The sequence below is a fragment of the Mirounga angustirostris genome, unplaced genomic scaffold, assembly GCF_029215605.1.
Source record: "Mirounga angustirostris isolate CCGP_5_RB_7025 unplaced genomic scaffold, mMirAng1.0.hap1 SCAF_2, whole genome shotgun sequence".
In the NCBI taxonomy this organism is placed as follows: Eukaryota; Metazoa; Chordata; class Mammalia; order Carnivora; family Phocidae; genus Mirounga; species Mirounga angustirostris.
In genome coordinates, this window is record NW_026991710.1 from 141,514,821 (window position 1) to 141,530,495 (window position 15,675).

General features: G+C 34.3%; 1 protein-coding gene and 1 pseudogene across 1 annotated transcript in view; both read right to left on the reverse strand.

Moving 5' to 3' along the window:
- The window catches only part of SPOCK3 (SPARC (osteonectin), cwcv and kazal like domains proteoglycan 3), a 321,182-nt gene that overhangs the window by 248,350 nt on the left and 57,157 nt on the right, over nucleotides 1-15,675 (reverse strand). The window lies entirely within an intron of this gene.
- LOC135362887 (probable ATP-dependent RNA helicase DDX43) lies at nucleotides 13,596-15,561 on the reverse strand (annotated as a pseudogene).

Genomic DNA, 15,675 nt, shown 5'->3' on the forward strand with positions numbered 1-15,675 from the left:
CACGATCCCAGGGTCCTGGGATCGAGCCCCGCATCGGGCTCCCTGCTCAGCAGGAAGCCTGCTTCTCCCTCTCCCACTCTCCCTGCTTGTGTTCCCTCTCTCGCTGTGTCTCTCTCTGTCAAATAAATAAATAAAATCTTAAAAAAAAAATAAAGTTCAGCTTATTACTTATTTCACGGATTGTGATTTTTGTGTCATATATAAAAAGTCAGCAATGCTTAAGGTCATGTAGGTTTTTCCCTATGTTGTCTTCTAGGAATTTTATAGTTTTGTGTTTTATATTTAGGTCTGGGATCCATTTTGAGTGAATTATTGTGACAGATGCAAGATCTGTGTTTAGATTCTTTTTTTTTTTTTTTGCATTTGGATGTCCAGTTGTTCCAGCACCATCTGTTGAAAAGACTACCTTAGCTCCATTGCTTTTGCTTCTTTGTCAAAGATTAGTTGACTACATTTATCTGAGTCTCTTTCTGAGCATTCTATTCTATTTCTTTTTTTTTTTAAGATTTTTTTTATTTATTTTGACAGAGAGAGACAGCGAGAGAGGGAACACAAGCAGCGGAAGTGGGAGAGGGAGAAGCAGGCTCCCCACGGAGCAGGGAGCCCGATGCGGGGCTCGATCCCAGGACCTTGGGATCATGACCTGAGCCGAAGGCAGACGCTTAACTATTGAGCCACCCAGGCGTCCCTATTCTATTTCATTTATCTATTTGTATATTCTTTTTCCAGTACCATGCTATCTTGACTACTGTAGCTTTATTCTAAATCTTGATGTCAGGTAGTATCAGTTCTCCAACTTTGTTCTTCTTCAAAATTGTGTTGGTTATTTTGGGTCTTTTGCTTTTTTCATATAAACTTTAGATTTAGTTTGTCAATGTCCACCAAGTAACTTCTTGGGATTTTGATTTGGATTGCATTGAATCTATAGATGGATTTGATAAGAACTGACATCTTGACACCACTGGATTTTTCATCCATGAACATGGAATATTTATTTATTTAGTTATTCTTTGATTTTTTCATCAGTTTTGTAGTTATCCTTATATAAATGTGGTACATATTTTGTTAAATTTATCCCTAGTATTTCATTTTGGAGGTGCTAATGTTAATGGCAGTGTGTTTTGTTTTGCTTTCATTTTGACTTATAATTTACATATAACGTTGTGTAAGTTTAAGGTGTACCATAGGTTGATTTAATATATTTATATATTATGATATGATTATAACTTTAGATTTAACTAACACCTCTATCATGTCACATAATTTTATCCTTTTTTTGTGGTGAGAACATTTAGGATCTAGTTTCTTAGCAACTTTGAAATATATAATACAGTATTGTTGACTATAATCACTTTGCTATACATTAAATCTTCCAATCGTATGCATCTTCTAATTACAAGTTTATGCCCTTTAACTACATCTATCCAGTTCCCCAACCTCCAGCTCCTGGTAACCACTGTTCTACTCTCTGTTTCTACAAGTTTGGCTGTTTTAGATTCCAAATATCAGTGGTATCATAGAATACTTATTTTTCACTGTCTGGTTCATCTCAATAAGCATGATGTCTTCAAGGTCCATCCATGTTGTCAGGAATGGCAGGATTTCCTTCTTTATCACAGATGAAAAATATTCCGTGTATGTATACATTACATCTTCTTTAACACTTCCATTTACAGTGCATGAGGGTTCCCTTTTCTCCATACCCTCACTTACGCTTACTATCTCTTATCTTCTTGATGATAGCCATTCTAACAGGTGTGAGGTAATACCTCATTGTGGTTTTAATTTGCACTTCCTGATTGATTTAAGTGATGTTGAACATTGTTTTCTGTATACATTGGCCATTTGGATGCCTTATTTGAGGAAAAAATGTCTATTCAGTTCTTCTGACCATTTTTAAATCAGATTTTTTGTTATTGTTGTTATTGAGTTGTCTGAGTTCTTTATATATTTGGATATAAACCTCTTTCTGATATATGGTTTGTAAATATTTTCTCCCATTTCTGAGGTTGCCTTTTCATTTTGTTCATTGTTTCATTTGCTATGCAGAGGACTTTTAGCTTGAGGTAGTCCCAACTTGTTGATTTCTGCTTTAGTTTAGTTTAGTTTTCTTTTTACCTTATCTGTGTACTTTTATTTCCTTTTCTTGTTTTCCTGCATTAGCTAGAACTTACAATATGATGTTGAAAAGATTGCTAAGAGAGGATATCCTTGCCTTGTACTTGATCTTAGAGGGCAAGCTTTGAGTTTCTCACCAATAAGTATGATATTAGCTGTAGTTTTTTGTAGATATTTTTATCAAGAAGAGGAAGTCTCTCCCATTCCCAGTTTACTGAGTTTTTATCATGAATGGGTGTTGGATTTTGCCAAATGCTTTTTCTGCATCTATTGATATGATCATGTGATTTTATATATATACCAATTTTAAGTCAAGAACAAGCTGTAACACTTGATAATTCAAAATGACTAATATCTAAACAGTATTTTTTTACTGGCAAGGGTGAGATCATACAGGTGTCAAGATACATTGTTTGAAGCAGAGAAATTGGTACACTCTACTTATAGGGAATTTGACCATATCTATCAAAATTTAAATATATTTTCTGTTTTACTTAGGAACTCAGCTGCTAGGAATTCAAGGCAAAAATATACACACAAACATATGCAAAAATGCATGCTCAAGAGTGTTGTAAGTAGCATATAAGATGAAAAACTAGAAATAACCTTAATGTCCATTGATCAGACATTGTTTAAATAAATTTTGGTACATATATGTAATGGGTATCTTTATGGCCATTTAAAGGAGTATGATAAAATCCATATGCTGAATCGCAAACATGAAGAAAAATAAGTTTAATAAAACAAAGCACAACAACATACATAAAATACTCCCATTAGGAGATAATTATGTTTGTATGAATGTGTGCATGTAGAAAATTTGTGCAAGAGTGGGAGTGAAACTGAGTGGCCGGTGAATGAAAGAATACAGTATGCACTCCCTTTTCTATCATATCAAGTTCTTTTCTTAGCCACATGTTATTTTTGTAAGATTTTAAATTTTAAAAATAAATAAAATATTAAAAATTGGTATCATTTATAGCATCTTTATATAATATTTTCCTACCTTTTCACATTTAGCTAATAAATGATCATGGCTTTTCTCTGTTCATTCAAAATAGTAAATTATAACTATAGAAACAGATTTATATTTAGAAAAGCAAGAATCATCATTGCTCTTAATAGGCAATTAATTTTAACCTCCTTAGAGACAAAGGATGGGATATTATTTTAACATAAAAAGCATCTATTTAACCTATGAAAATAGAGCTACCATATGACCCAGCAATTGCACTATTGGGTATTTACCCCAAAGATACAAATGTAGGGATCCGAAGGAGTACATGCACCCCGATGTTTACAGCAGCAATGTCCATAATAGCCAAACTATGGAAAGAGCCAAGATGTCCATCGACAGATGAAAGGATAAAGAAGATGTGGTGTATATATACAATGGAATATTATGCAGCCATCAAAAGGAATGAGATCTTGCCATTTGCAACAATGTGGATGGAACTGGAGGGTATTATGCTGAGCAAAATAATTCAATCAGAGAAAGACATGTATCATATGATCTCACTGATATGAGGAATTCTTAATCTCAGGAAACAAACTGAGGGTTGCTGGAGTGGTGGGGGGTGGGAGGGATGGGGTGGCTGGGTGAAAGACATTGGGGAGGGTGTGTGTTATGGTGAGCGCTGTGAATTGTGCAAGACTGTTGAATCACAGATCTGCACCTCTGAAACAAATAATACATTATACATTTAAAAAAAAAAAAGAAGATAGCAGGAAGGGAAAAATGAAGGGGGGGAAATTGGAGGGGAAGACGAACCATGAGAGACTACGGGCTCTGAGAAACAAACTGAGGGTTCTAGAGGGGAGGGGCATGGGAGGATGTGTTAGCCTGGTGATGGGTATTAAAGAGGGCACGTACTGCATGGAACACTGGGTGTTATATGCAAACAATGAATCATGGAACACTACATCAAAAACTAATGATGTAATGTATGGTGATTAACATAACATAATAAAATAAAAAGAACAAGAAAAAAATAACCTATGTAATTAGCTCTCTTTCTATAAATCAGAAATCTAAGTAATGTAATTGGACTTTGAACCTGAGTATTTTAGTCTTCATCATTTAAAGATGTTGGCGTAGGAAACATTAAGTTCCATCTAAACTACCTCTTTAAAAGTTACCTTCTTCATAAATTATCCAGGTTTTCCTTTCTTCCAAGGTCACTATCTTCTTGTTTATTTTGGAAACCATGCTCCATTAAGCAATATTTGAATACTCTTTGTTGCATTTTTTTTCTCTCACTGTTTTCCCTGCATAACAGACATTCATGAAGCAAGAACTGGATCACAGAGAAAATTGCTTACATGTAAATGAATGCCTTATGATCATTGTTTATAGTATGCAATCAACTGAGTTTTATCTATCCCCTGTGTCATTACAGTATAGGCTTCTTGCAGTTGGCTGCTCATATTGCCCTTCTCTATTAACCAGCATAATTCAAACGCTGTTCTCACAGCTGAAATCTAGGTATCAGGAGACTGAGAAGTATACACAGAAGTACATTAATTAAAATCTTTACAAACTTCAAAGCCAGTATGCTAGAAAAAAATCTCCACTCAGATTCAGCATTTCCTTCCTCCAAATACAAGGAGCAGCTAAGCTAAGCAGAAGTGTACCAGTCTTTGGGCCCACTAGGGAAATAAGAGCTATCTGGAAAGATAGGAAAGGACTTATGCATAGCCAGTTGTAAATGACAGTATTAGAGGAGGAATTTAGTACACATGAATACTTCTCATATATTTTGGAGCTATTTGGTCTGAAGTCCCTCTTTTCTAGACAGTGGTAAATGTTATTAACTAGAAAATCACGAGAGGTAGTGAATTTGTTCAAAATATAGCACCTTAATAACCTCCAGGAAAGCAAAGTTATGTTTGCTTCCTTGCTATTTCCCTGAAGCATCTGTCCCTCACATTTTTCCCGAACACAAACATAACACATTGTTCCCATTCTCTCCATTCTCAACTGGCAAAATCATATAACTCCTTTTACCTGAAAAACAAAGTAACCTGAAATTTCACCTCCAATAGTCATGTCAGATGTCACCCTTTTTTTTTTCAAATATTGTGTCAACTGCAGCTCAACCTTAAACCATTAAGTATATAAACAAATTAATAAAGGTAGATAAAAAATGTCAGATGTCACCCTTTTTTTTTTTTCAAATACTATGTCAACTGCAGCTCAACCTTAAACCATTAAGTATATAAACAAATTAACAAAGGTAGATAAAATTGTTTTTCATGTGCTATGGGCACAATGATAAAGGAGAATTTAATTCTACCTTGTGCTAGGAAATGTGTGGGAGAAAGTTGGATAGAGATTTCTCAATAATTAAAGTTTATTGAGTGCTTACATTGTGCAAAGGGCTTTACACAAATTATGTCTTTAATTTTCACAAAAACAAAAGGGAATAGATAATACAACTAATCATCTATTTTATAAACAAGAAAACTGAGTCTTGGGGAGTTTAATAGGCTCAAAATCATTTTGCTACCAAGAGATGGAGACCAACTTCAAAGCCAGTCAGTCATTTCAAATTACATACTAGAAACCATCATGCTAAGAGCCTCTTCAGATATGGAGTATCTGCCAGAACAAGGAAATAAATGGACAGAACATTTCCTAGGAAAAAACCTCAGACATAGCAAAAGTCTATGATTATAAAATATATAACCCATTTAGGAAAAAGTTGTAGTAACTAACCCCTACACAATGCCTACTATGCATTAGGTACTGTTAAAACTGTTTTTGTATATTAACTTATTAATCGTTAAATCAACATCTTCAGAAAGTACCATTATTCTCATCCCTACTTTACAGAGAACTGAAGCACAGGGAATTCAATTAACCTGCTCAAGATCACACAGCTAGCAGAGAGGGGCTCTGGCCTCTGTGTTCTGTTACATCACTCTACACAAATGAACTTCCTACTGTGATAAGACTGCAATGTGCCACCAGGAGGACGTTGCAGAGGATGTTATAAAGCTACCTAGGTCTGGGTATAAGGGACTATGCTGGGGATTTTGGACTTTAATCAACAAGCCCCTGATTTTCAACAAGAGTGGAGATAATATGATAGGAATGGTAAGATGTGCTGTGTATTAAAAATATAGTCAGTGTTGTCTTATTTTTATATTTGAGAAACATGCTCTTTGTTTTTGCCAATGTACAGCACCTGAAATAAAAGCTGACCACATTATAATGACTGATCTAAATGTTTAGTCTAATGAATTAAATTTTCTTCTTATGAGCAGTACTCAAGTATCTAGGGATGCCCTCTTTTTTTTTTTGAATTTTATTATGTTATGTTAGTCACCATACAATACATCATTAGTTTTTGATGTGGTGATACCCTCTTGAAGGTGATATCAGAATACAGAGAATCTAAGAATTGCATGTTCATCACAAAAAAAAAAAATGTGGATTAAAATATGCTGAGAAATTGTACATTAGGCAAGAGTTACTCAGTGATTTTTTTTAAGATGTATAGGGTTGTTGTAAGATAAAATGACTTAACATCTATAAAATATATAGAACTGTCTCATTTATATGACATTTTTATAAGTATAAATATTACGTACCAAAATATATAATATAATTAAAAGAACAAATTCTGGAACCTCAATAGCCAGGATAAATGTCCAAGTCTTTCACTTGAGCAAATTATGTAAATTCTGTGCCTTGGCTTTTATCATTGGTAAAATGGGGGTAATAACTTTAACCCACTTCACCTCACAGTGTTGTGAGATTAAATTAGTTATGCATACATATGCAAGCATGTGTGGGTGTATATATATGTGTTTGTGTGTGTCTATACCTATATGTATAATTCTGCACTTATATATACACATTAGAAAAGTTCAAGAAATAATGAAACATGATTAACTTTAGGTATTGTTTGTGTTTTAAAGAGTTAAACCAATTCATTATCCAAAATACTATGACCTCTATTTAAATGTAATTAATATTAAAAAATAATGTAAACTATGGATTTTGGATGATAGTGATATGTCAGTGCAGGTTTATCAAATATAACAAATGTACCATCCTGGTGGGAGTTGTTGGTAATGGAGGAGGTTATGCATATGTGGGGACAGAGGGTATATGGAAATCTTTTGTAAGTTCAGTTTTGCTGCAAACCCAAAAATGCTCTAAAAAATGAAGTCTATTTTTAAAAAAGTGTTGTAAAACCTCTCTATACTATATACTAACTGAAAGATCTATGGACAGTAAGTACTAAAAATGCTATATAAACATCAATCCATAAAGATACACGCAATTATCTGTTCATAAACATATAATTAATTTATAATTATAAAAAGAAATGTACATATATAAAACATAAACTTGATTCCCAAACCTAAATCTGCCCCTTTAATCTAGCTAGTAAACTAGCATCTTTCTGTATAATTAATCTCAAGCAGAATACCGAGAATCTTGGAGCTTCAGTTTTTGTTTCTATAAATTGGGCATAATAATCTTTAGTCTAAAACTTTTAGAGTGTTGTAAAAATATATAAATTTAAGGCATTAGTAAAAATCTTTGCACGTATTAAGTGTGTAGTAAATGCTGCATTTCATTCTCCCTAAGGGAAGTACCAGTGCATTCATATACAACATAAGCTAAATCTTACATAAGTACAAGGAGTGTTATTTTAAAATAGTTATGAGTTCAATTTCAACAAATACTTTTGAGGGCTCCTGGGTGGCTCAGTTGGTTAAGCGACTGCCTTCGGCTCAGGTCATGATCCTGGAGTCCCGGGATCGAGTCCCGCATTGGGCTACCTGCTCAGCGGGGAGTCTGCTTCTCCCTCTCCTGCTCCCCCCTCTTGTGCTCTCTCTCTCACTCTCTCTCTCAAATAAATAAATAAAATCTTAAAAAAAAAACAATGCTTTTTGAGACTTTACTATAAATTAAGCCCTGTGATTAAATCTTTCCATCATAAATATTAAAACATTACAGCAATGGAAATATAAATACCATAATAATACATTTAATAATTACATAAAGAAATTCAGATCTTTCAAAAATGGCCATTAAAATTATGAATGCTAACAGTGCATAGTTTAAATAGAGGAGTTTTAGGACTCACATTCTTTTGACATCTATTTTTAATAAATAGCATTTTAAATTAGTTTCATCATTCTTTTATTTAATGCCTTATTACAAGGCCCAAAGCATTTCCTTATTGATTCTTTTTCAACCTTTGGTGTAAATGGAGCAGAAATTAACATAGCTAGTTTTTTCCTACAATAACTTCTTCAACCTTACTCTGTCGTGTTATGCCAAAACTTTTTTTTTTTTTTTTTAAATATCAGCAGCATCCATTGACTGGGGCCTGAAACACGGATCTAGAAATAGTGTCAGTTATCTGCAGCTGCACAGGCAGCAAAGAGAGCATAAAACACTAGGCTTCTTGCTCACAATGTACAAAAACAATGAAACAAAAACCCTCAGCTGTAAGCATCTCCAGAGCTCTTCCCCATGATAACAATATAAAGTGGGTAATTTTCAAAGACCGGCAATCCCATCATATATTTTATATCAAACATCTAAATTTTAGAAAACATGATGCAGTCTAAGTTTTTCTGATTGTTCATAAAACCATTTTGTCTTAATTGGTGATGATAATGCTAACAGAAAACCAGCACAAGCACGCAGGTATCACAGTTGTTTGAGGCCAATTCTTCACAAAAAAGTCTTTAGGAGACAAATAGCCAAACATGTGATTTTCAACATGGTTTATTTGGAGAGTTTACACCCCTCTCCACTTTGGCAATAGTGTTCAAAGCTAGTGTAAAACACATCATGAGCCTCCCGATCAATCTTTTTCTCCGATTTCAAAGACAAGTATTGTTAATTAATGCATTATCAATTGTTTCTATTATTCACATATCTAAGGCAAGGGTCTACTAGTTCGTAAAACCAATTGTTAGGGACTGACCTCTTCCTCATATCTTTATATACTCCTCTCACTTTTTTTGTTGGCAATTATTTGTTTATTCATTCAATCAATACATTTATTTTTTTTTTGAGGTCAAATTGGTATATAAAATTACATAATTTTCAGGTATACAAAATTATACTTTGATATCTCTATACACTACAAAGTGAATACCCCCAAAAGTCTTGTTACCACCCATCACCACAAAATATACCCCCTTCACCCATTAGGTAATCATTAGTCTGTCTCTGTATCTATGAGTTTGTTTTTGTGTTATTCTGTTTATTCATTTGTGGCATTTTTTTTAGATTCTGCATATGAGTGAATCATACAGTGTCTTTCACCATCTGATTTATTTCACTTAGCATAATACCCTTAGGTTCCATGCATGACAAATGACAAGATTCCATTTATCTTTAGGGCTGAATAGTATTCCCGTGTGTGTGTGTGTGTGTATGTGTGTACCATATCCTCTTTATTCATTAATCCATCAGTGGATACTTAGGTTTTTCCATATCTTGGTTATTGTAAATAATGTTGCAGTGAACATGGACATCCAACCATCTTTTCAAATTAGTGTTTTCATGCTATTCAGATAAAGACCCAGAAGTGGGATAGATGGATTATATAGTAGATCTATTCTTAATTACTTGGAGAATTTCCATATATTCTTAATAATTTGAAGAATTTCCATACTGTTTTCCATAGGGATTGCAACAATTTACATTCCCACCAACAATGTATAAGGGTTCCCTTTTCTCCACATTCTCTCCAACACCTGCTATTTCTTGTATTTTTGTTAATAGCCCTTCTAACAGGTGTGAGGTGATATCTCATTGTGATTTTGATTTACATTTCCTTAATAATTAGTGATTATGAAAATTTTGCCATGTGTCTGTTGGTCATCCGATGTCTTCTTTGGAAAAATGTCTATTCAGGTCCTCTGTCCATTTTTAAGTTTGTTTTTTTTATTGTTTAGTTGTATGAGTTTTTTTATATATATTTTGCACATTAATCCCTTATAGGATAAATGACTTGCAAATGTCTTCTTCCATTCAGTAGATTGCCTTTTCATTTTGATGATGATTTCCTTTGCTGTGTAGAAGCTTTTCAGTTTGATGTAGTCCCATTTCTTTATTTTTGCTTTTGTTTCCCCTGCCCTTGGAGTCAGATCCACAAACTGCTAAGATGAATGTCAAGGACCTTCTCACCATGTTTTCTTCTGGGAATTTTATGATTTCATGTCTTACATTCAAGTTGTTAATCTATTTTGAGTTAATTTTTGTGTGTGGTATAATGCAGTCATCTAGTTTCTTTCTTTTGCACGTGGCTATCCAGTTTTCTCAGCACCATTTATCAAAGACACCATCCTTTCTCTTTTTTATGCTCTTGACTCCTTTTTTGTAAATTAATTGTTCATACATGTGTGGGTTTATTTCTGGGCTCCCAATCTTGTTCCATTCATCTGTGAGTCCACAACATACTGTTTTGATTACTATAGCTTTGCAGTATATTTGAAATTAGGGAGCATAATACCTCCAGTTTTGTTCTTTCTCAAGATTGTTTTGGTGGTGTCATATATATTTTAGAATTATTTGTTATATTTCTGTGAGATTTTCATAAGCATTTCATTGAATCTGTAGATTGCTTTAGGTAATATGAGCTATTTAACAATGTAATTCTTCCAGTCAATGAGCACAGGATATCTTTCCATCTTTTCTCATCTTTGTCACTTCTTTCATCAGTGTATTACAGTTTTCAGAGTATAGGTCTTTCACCTCCTTGATTTAATTCAGACCTAGGTATTTTATTCTTTTCAATGCAATTTTAAATGGGATTGTTTTCTTAAATTCTCTTTCTGATAGTTTGTTATAATGTGTAGAAATGCAATAAATTTCTGTATATCGATTTTGTATCCTACAACTTTACTGAATTTGTTTATTAGCTATCTAGATTTTCTTGGTAAGAACTTCAGAGTTTTATGCATATAGTATCATATATCATTTGCAAATAGTGACAGTTTTATTTCCTTCTAATTTGGATGGCTTTTACTTCTTTTTCTTGCCTTATTGCTATGGCTAGGACTTCCAATATTATGTTGAATGAAAGTAGTTGAAGGAATGAGAATCCTTGTCTTATTACTGATCTTAAGGAAAGACTTTCAGTTTTTCACCATTGAGAATGATGTAAGTTGTGGATTTGTCATATACAGCCTTTATTAAGTTCATTTCCTCTACATATACATTTTGTTGAGAGTTTCTATAATAAATGAATGTTGATTGTTGCCAATTTTTTTCTGCATCAACTGAAATGATATGATTTTATCCTTCTTTTTTGTTAATGTGAGTATTATGCTGATTGATTTGTGGATGTTGAACCATTCTTGCAATCCAGGAATAAATCCCACTTGATTGTGGGGCATAATCCTTTTAAAGTATTGTTGAATTTGGTTTGCTAATATTTTGTTGAGGATTTTTGCATCTATGTTCATGAGAGATATTGGCCTTCATGTGTGTGTGTTTGTGTGTGTGTGTGTGTGCGTGTACTGTCCTTCTCTGATTTTGGAATTAGGATAAGGCTAGCCTCATAAAATGAGTTTGGAAGTATTCTTCCTCTTTAATTGTTTGGAAGAGTTTGAAAAGAAAATGTATTAAATTTTTGAATGTTTGACAGAATTCACTAGTGAAACCATTGGTCTTGGACTTTCATTTCTTGGGAGATTTTTTATTACTAATTCACTATCACTAGAAATTAGTTTATTCAGATTTTCTATTTCTTCATAAATCAGTCCTGGAGGATCATGTGTTTCTAGAAATTTATCTATTTCATCTAGGTTGTCCAATTTGTTAATATAGACTTGTAGTATTTTTTTATGATCCTTTGTATTTCTATGGTATCAACTGTAACTTACTCTTTTATTTCTGATTTGATTTATTTGAACCTTCTGTGTGTTTTTTTTCTTAGTTAGTCTAGCTAATTCTTTGTCAATTTTGTTCAAAGAACCAGTTCTTAGTTTACTGATCTTTACTATTGTCTGTTTACTCTCTATTTTACTTATTTCTACTCTGATCCTTATTAATTCCTTCCTTCTATTAACTTTGGAATTCATTTGTTCCTCTTCTTCTAGTTCCTTTAGGTGTAAAGTTAGATTTTTTTATTTGAGATTTTTTTCTTTTTTCTTGAAGTAAGCCTTAATGCTATGAACTTCCCTCTCAGAACTGCATTTGTTGCATCCCATAGATTTTGGTATGTCCTATTTTTGTTTTCATTTGCCTCTAGGTCTTTTTTTTTTTTCTTTTTCTCCAATTTATTCAATGACCCTTTGGTTGTTCAATAGCACATTTTTTAATCTCCACATTTTTATGTTTTTATTCCTGATTTCAATTTGTAATTGATTTCAGGTTTTACTCCACTGTAGTTGGAAAAGATACTTGATATCATTTCAACCTTCTTGAAATTATTGAGAATTATTTTGTGTTCCAATTTGTGATCTACCCTGGAGAATATTTCATGTGCACTTAAGAACAATATATATTCTGCTACTTTTGGATGGGATGTTCTGTATAAAGTCTATCTGGTCTAATGTATCATTTAGGTCTGATGTTTCCTTATTGAGTTTTTGTCTGAATAATATATGAAATGATGTAATTCTGATGTTAACATCTCCTACTATTATTGTATTGCTGTCAATTCCCCCCTTTAGGTACATTAATATTTGCTTTATATATTTAGGTGTTCCTATGTTAAGTGCATAGATATTTAAAATTGTTATATCTTCTTGTTGGATTGTCCTCTTTATCATCATGTAATGCCCCTCTTTGTCTGTTATACAGTCTTTAGTCCATTTTCTCTGATATGAGTATAGCTACACCAGCTTTCTGTTTCCTTTTGCATAGAATATCTTTCTCCATCCCTTCTCTTTCAGTCTGTGTGTGACCCTACTTCTAAAGTGAGTCTTGGGGCACCTGGCCAGCTCAGTTGGAAGAGCATGTGACTCTTGATCTTGGCGTCATGAGTTTGAGCCCCACACTGGGTGTTGAGATTACATAACTAATGAGTTAACTAACTAACTAAATAAACTTAAAAAAAAATAAAGTTAGTCCCTTGTAGACAGCATAATAGATGGATTATGGTTTTTTTTTCTTTTTATCATAAAAAAAAACATTTATTTGTTAATAGTATCTTTCACTTCCATGACATCTGAACAGGCTTTCAACTCTTTAAAGACTGACCTTAATATAACAATATTACAGGAGATAAAATTTACATTTTTAAATACAGATAGTAAAAAGTGAAAAAATGTAATGCTACATTCCTTAATATCCATGAAAAAAAAATTAACTCAAGTTTAAATACTTTTTATTTTATTAAAGAAAGTATAAAATACTGAATTCTACATTTTTAAACACTATTATTTTAAGAATCACTTATTTCTTCATAGTGCCAGCATGTTTCCCATACTTCCATATATCTTGAGATCTCCTCTCAGGAGGCTGGTACCACTTTTTAACAAGGGCATTAATAATAAAACTTCTGGGGTTTTCCTTGGGGTTTCCTCAATTTTTTCTCCATTTCTTTTTTCAGTCTATTCACCTCATACCTCCTGGCCATTGCCACAAGATCCTCTGGGATACTCTGTTGTGCTCTTTCCAGAATATTAATTAACTCTCCAGCAACCCCCCAGTCATTTCTAGTGAGGAGAATAATAGATATCCCAGTTCTCCCTGCTCTTGCAGTGCACCCTACTCTGCACATATTCTTCGATGTTCTGGGGGAAATCATAATTATAGACGTGTGTGATATCAAGGACGTCAAGACCCCGAGATGCCAAGTTGGTGGCAATCAATATTATTACTTTACTTGTTTTAAAGTTTTCTAATGCCCTCTCTCGGTCACTCTGTTCCCTATTACCATGAAGGGATTCCACTGATACATGTCGCAGAATCAAGTCACTTGATAGGTGGTCAGCAACAGCTTTTCTGCTGACAAACACTATGACTTTGTCTTTGGGAGACTTGCTTTTTAGAAAAGTTTGGATATGAGAGCATTTCTCTTCTTTGGTGGTGACAATTATGTTTTGTTTCACAGTACTTACTGCCACTAGATCCAAAGTACAAACATATACAATCATTGGCTCTTTCAAATAAGTCTGTGCAAGTCGACAGACAGCATATGGCCACGTTGCACTTGTCATAATAGTCTGCTTGTCTGGGCACACATCTAATAAAATCTTCATTATCTGGGGTTCAAATCCCATATCTAGCATCTTGTCAGCTTCATCTAAAACCAAGTAGGTTACATTTCTGAGGTTAACAAAGTTATTCATTTGTAGATCATTCAGTCTTCCAGGATTTGCAATAATAATATCTACTCCTTTTTTCAGATCTTGTATTTGTCCATTTCTATCTCCACTGCCATATATACACACATTTTTGAGGCCTTTATATGAATACTTAGAACATTCAGCTTCCACTTGAAGTGCTAACTCGCGCGTAGGTGTAAGGACTAACAGGCCGGGTCCATTTCTTTTTCCACTAATTACAAGCTGTGAATCCAAGTGTATAAATTCGGGCATTAAGTAGGACAGTGTTTTCCCAGTTCCAGTTGGGGCTACTCCTATAAGATCTACACCTTGTAAAACTATTGGCCATGACTGCGACCGGATCGGTGTTGGCTTTTGAAAGCCTGCCTTTTTAATGTTTTCCATAACCTCAGGATAACACTGAAAAGCATCCTCTAATTTACAAGTAGGATTGGGTATAGGACACTTCTCCCCTTCTTTCAAGTCATCACACATTATAATTTTCTTTCCTCCAAGTGTCTACTTGCACTTGTGACATTGAACTTGTTGCTTCTGACTCCAGGTAAAGGTTTTTCTTAATTGGTGGTAAGTCTTCCCACTTTTTCCCCCCATTTCAAAGCATCTTCTCAAATTTGATCCCAATCAATGGCTGATTCTCTTTAACATTACTACCTGTCTTTACATCTCTTCCAACAGAAGGTTGGAATGCAACAGTATCAGTTCTGAGTTTTGAATTGTGATTTTCTTGTTTTTTAACAAGATTATCTATCACTGTTTTGGCCTTCGCCTGCATCACCTTGTTGCCAAAGATTCTGACCTCTACTTCTTCTGGATGACCTTTTATTATCTGTATTTTCTTTGGATGTCTTTTATTTTTGACCCTCCACGACCGATCACAGGACCGACCCACACGTTATTCAGTCCAAAGCAAAGCGGCGGTTCTCGGAGGCCAGCAGCCACAGGTTGCTGGAGGCCAGAGGGGTTCCTCCAGCCTCCACCTCTGCCACCCCTACCGGCCTCCTGACCTCTTCGATTCGGGTCCTCCATCGGCCTCCCTTCCAGAGCACGGGACACTGCCAAGTTTCGCCGGAAAGCAAGGACCCACGAGGAGGCGTTGGTGCCTGCTTCTTGCTTTGACGTGGTTCGGTGAGGCAGATCCGGCACGTCCGACTTCACTCCCATCTGGTTCTGCACCACTCCGCGGTGCCATCGTAGAGTCTTCTACCGATGGATTATGTTTTTTATCCATTCAGCCCCTCTATGTCTTTGATTGGCGAGTTTAATCCACTTATATTA